Source organism: Solanum lycopersicum, chromosome 5, assembly GCF_036512215.1.
Source record: "Solanum lycopersicum chromosome 5, SLM_r2.1".
In the NCBI taxonomy this organism is placed as follows: domain Eukaryota; kingdom Viridiplantae; phylum Streptophyta; class Magnoliopsida; order Solanales; family Solanaceae; genus Solanum; species Solanum lycopersicum.
In genome coordinates, this window is record NC_090804.1 from 52,062,835 (window position 1) to 52,067,549 (window position 4,715).

The 4,715-nt window shown below is 34.7% G+C and overlaps 1 long non-coding RNA gene across 3 annotated transcripts; it reads left to right on the plus strand.

Annotated features, from left to right (window-relative positions):
• Window positions 1–311: 311 nt before the first annotated feature.
• On the plus strand, window positions 312–4,448 carry LOC101256974 (uncharacterized). Of its 3 annotated transcripts, XR_011221355.1 has the most exons (4): window positions 312–861; window positions 2,396–2,507; window positions 2,591–2,699; window positions 3,972–4,448. It is a non-coding gene; the product is annotated as an uncharacterized lncRNA (long non-coding RNA). The 3 variants fall into 3 exon arrangements; XR_003246950.2 differs by having other exon boundaries at window positions 2,396–2,699; window positions 3,194–4,448; XR_011221354.1 differs by having other exon boundaries at window positions 2,396–2,699.
• Window positions 4,449–4,715: the final 267 nt, after the last annotated feature.

Here is a 4,715-nt window from a genome sequence, read left to right on the forward strand (position 1 = left end):
TCAAATTTTTTGAATTTTGAAATTCAAAATTTCATATTAAATGTTATGAAACGTTTTTAATTAAAATTAATAATTCAAAATTCAAAAAGTGATTAAGAAGATTGAGTGTTTTAGTGGAGAAAAAATAGGCATGATATTGGGGAAGTGTATGTTATAGAAGAGAAAAGGTTATGTATCTCTAAACTTTTACTAAAATTAAATAAAAGAAAATTATGTAATATTTAAAAAAAGAGGGAAAATTAAAGAATACTAAACTTATACTTGTGTATTTAAGTTATTTTTTTCCTTAAAATAATTATCCCATAGAAGCTTATGTTCTATAATTGGGGAACCACACCATTCCACAAAATCTCGGTTTCAAATTCATATCGAAAGTTAATAAGAAAGACTACAATTTATGTATTATTTTCAAAATATGACTTAAATCATTTTCCAATAGAATTAGAAGTAAAAATATTTGAAATTCATGTACGAAAGTAAATATATAAACCCCAAATTTATGTACCCTTCTCATCCTTATAGAATTTCTGCAATTATTAATAAACTCCAGGAGCCAAAAGAACCGAAACAACAATGGCGATGTTCACTGAGGTGGCTGGCGGTGTCGGAACGTTATCGGAGCTCTATTGGAGTTCCCGGCGGCTGTTACTCAAAACCAGAGATGGCTTAGAGAAGCTCGAGCATTTTGAATACACCTCTTCTTCCTCCGAGTTGTCATCGGGCGCCGCCGTGAATGATCCTTCGGAGAAAGCAGTTGAGGATTTGAGAAAAGATATCAGCCAAATCCAGTTACTTTGCTCCGAAATGGAACGTCTTTGGCATTCCATACCTGCTAAATCTTAACGTGATCTCTGGAAAAAGGTTGCCTTTTTATCCTCCCGGAATTATGATGTTTTAATTTTGATTTCAACTGCCTCTTTGTTCGTTTTTTTTTTTGATATTCTTGATTAAGGATCCCTATTGTTGAGATTCAATTGGCTGTTCGTGTTAGGCTTAATTAGGTTTAGAGGATTCATATGGCTAACATGCCAACTGATTTGATATTGAGGCATAGTTGATTGATTGAGATGAAGCAGTGATTTCTTAATATCAAACTTGATTGGTTGATTAGGCTTAGAGGATTCATATGAAATGCCAACTGATTTGATATTAAAGCATAGTTGATTGGTTGATCAAGTTGAAAATACTAATAAGATTTCACTCCATCTGACTATGAGCCAATGATAGAGTTCTTTATATTACATAGTTAGAATTGAGGACGCTTTATCATTCAGCAATTTGAGATGAAGCAGTGAATTCTTAATATAAATCTTGAGATAATGCATGTCATTTTTATCTCTAAGGTACGGTTAAATAATGCGAACACTGTATCCTCGCCAGATCTCACTTTGTGGGACTATATTGAGTATATTGTTGTCGTTGCATGCCATTTTAAATAAATTTTAGATCTTTTCACGTGAAAATGCTCCTATCGGTGCAGTAGAAAACTAGACAAAATGCATTTCTTTGGGTCCTTGACATGCTCAAATTTTTACAGGTCTCAGTTTTCAGATTATATGATGCTGTATGATCTCGTAGGATCCATCTGTATGGATTGTTGAAAGATAAAACCTGATTAGTTTGGTATATATCCGGATTTGGATTATCCAATCAGTCATCGCTTTTATTTGAAAAAAGTTGCATTTTGTACAATTTTAATTGTTAATGTTCTAGATTATACTGTAAATGCATGTTTTGTGGGAGAATTTTCGCTGTTTTAATTTTCTCAAATTAAGTAGAACCGTTTTGAAAAACCAAAAGAAGTTTGAACCATATTTGATGATTCTAGAAAGTTAAGGCAAGGGCTCATCAAATTTGATGAGGCTGAGTTAGTTTTTCAACCTTTTGATTAGTAAAAAGTTGAGTGAAGATGAATCATGTAATTCATGTGGGTTTCTACGTACAAAATAGTCAGTCCTATACTTTTTTTTGACGACAAGGGAAACCCGCGCGCACAGGGTAAAACCCTCACTCCTATGCAATATCTCGCAAACCACATAAGAGAAGTAACCTGCACTAGCTAAGCCCGGTGTGACGAGCTCGACCCAAAAGGCAAACCCCTTGCTTTTTGCTGGCAAGACGTTTCGAACTTGAGACCTCCAAGCTGGAAGTCCCAAGCTCAAACCAGTGGGCCACCCCGAAGGATTTGTTAGTCCTATACTTTAGCAACTTTTCTTTCTCATATAGATTAAACATGAATAGTGGAATACACCGGAGAAAGCACAATTTTCATAAACCAATGTAATTTTGCTTACTCTTTGTGTAGTCAAAGAGAGAGAGACTTGCTTAGTCGTAGTTTGTCTTTCACTCTAAATTTATAATTCCACAATTGAAAGACTGTGTCTTACTTGTACAGGAAAGTGGAACTAGTGGCTGACTCTTTGAAAGATAGTGTGGACAAATATAACCTACGGCATCGGAGAAGGATGCAAGAAGTCCGGGAGAGAACAGAATTACTTGGGAGAGTTGTGTGTAATTTTTTTAGTGCATGTATGATGAATAATTCTGTAGTCTCATGAATTCCATCTAATTTATTTTTATAATGTTGTAGAGCGCTGATTCATCTCATGTTTTGAGGATTTTTGATGACAAAGCTCAGGCAATGCAATCTGCTCGTAGCTCATCCAGAATGCTTGAAGAAACCTTGGCAACAGAGACAGGTATTCTTTCAAAATATAGTGAGCAAAGGGATCGTCTAAAGGTACCTAAAGTAGATCACCTGATTTAAATTTTATATACATTAGGCATAAAAAGGTAAACAAGCTTCTAATTTACTCGGTTACATATTGTACTGGGTAGATATGCAGTATGTTTTTGTTATTGCAATGGCATTATATTTTAGAGTTTGAACTGATGGGAAACTCTCCTACTTTAACTAGGAAATTGCCTATATTTTTGGTAAGACTGTTGTCTGTGTCTTAGCTTATTGTACTAAGAACCTTTTGGATTGACTTTTGGCTTATGACTTACAAATCAAAAGTCATACGTTAGAATTTCTAACTTATGGCTTTTGGCTTATTTTGTTATTTTGACTTAAAATTAAGTACTTATAATCACTTTTTAACTTTACCCGATGTGCCAAAACACTTAAGAATAAGTCAACCCAAACAGTCACTTTGTTAATTTTAACTGCTTATGGTTGGTTCAAGGACAGAAGGCTGAGAAGTTGTACTCATTGGCTGACGGTGGTTTGCTTCCTTCTCATTGGGCAAATAGATGGGCAATGAAAGATCTGTGGCTTCTAAACTTAGTTATGAAGCAAGATAATCAAGTTTTACTCTTTACTACTGCCTCTTCTATATTAAAAAGAAGGGAGCAACTAAGCAAGAATGTGAATAGGGACTGTTAACAAGTCATACTATTTGAGCTCCTGTTGGCTGGCTCTGGTTCAGAGACTATTTTTGATCTTGTCCCAAATCTTCGGTCTGAAATTGGTGGCTGATCACATAAACTTGCTTATCCTAGTTGACATTGATGAATTTTCAGATTAAATATGCAAGTTCTTGGCTGGTAACCCCTGTGTTAATGTGAAGAAAAAGATCTACTTATACTAATACAATGAAGGGGAACCTTGAATAATGGTAAAGTTGTCTCCGTGTGACCTATAAATCAAGGATTCAAACTGTGGAGTCAGTGTGACCTATAAATCAAGGATTCAAACTGTGGATTCAGTGCTTTGTTAGGGTAACTTCCTATATTAAGCCCCTTGCGGTGTGGCCCTTCCCTAGACCCCGCTTGAACATGTAATGCTTGATGCATCAGACTTCCCTTTTACTTATAATACATTTAATATAGATGCTCTCCTATTTACTCTTATTAAGAGAAGTCTTTGCCATGATCAGTGCTAGTGTCTACAAATAAGTCAAAACTTTACGTTAAGTCTTCCCCGCTATTGTTGAACTCTTGGTATCTTATGTGATGATTTGTTGCAGTGAGCTCAACGAAAAGCATTAGATGTGCGCAACACTGTGGGGATATCAAATTCTGTAATAAGACTTATTGAGAAGAGGAATCGTGTTGATAGATGGATCAAATATGCTGGAATGATCTTAACAGTTATAGTGCTGACTTTCGTTTGGAGGTGGATAAGATGATAGTGCTTCATAATCGACTAAACCATCAGGATGAATTCTTAGTTAAAGAGTTTTGTTTTGATAGGATTTAATTAAAGTCTACTCAAATCCCATTTAGAAGATAGAACTCGTAAACAAATCTTGATAAGCATTGTATTGCAATTGGGGTTGAATGGAGCCTGTAAATTGTAAATGAGATCTTGATAGTAAATATACTAGTACTATTTCTTTTATTTTTTCTGGAGAGAGGGGGGAACCAAACTGGCAATATGACAACTTTTTGTATGTATATCTAATTCTTTGATGAAAAGACCACTACAATGCCTTCACATTCCATCTATGGTGGCCTGTCTATCGGTATTTCTCTTTTTTTTTTGTTTTCCTGTTTATTTGTTGAATGATAAACCTATTTTATGATATTCTAGAAAACAGAACTAAAGATTATTATCATAATTCACCTTCTGTGCCTGTAGAATAAAGAGTAGAATATTTCAAGTTTGTTTTAGTATAAAAAGCTAAAACGATTTACTGTCAATGGCAGTATGAAGCTTACAGAAAATTTTCCCAGTTGAGGGTACCAACATAGACTGCAGTTTGAACGAT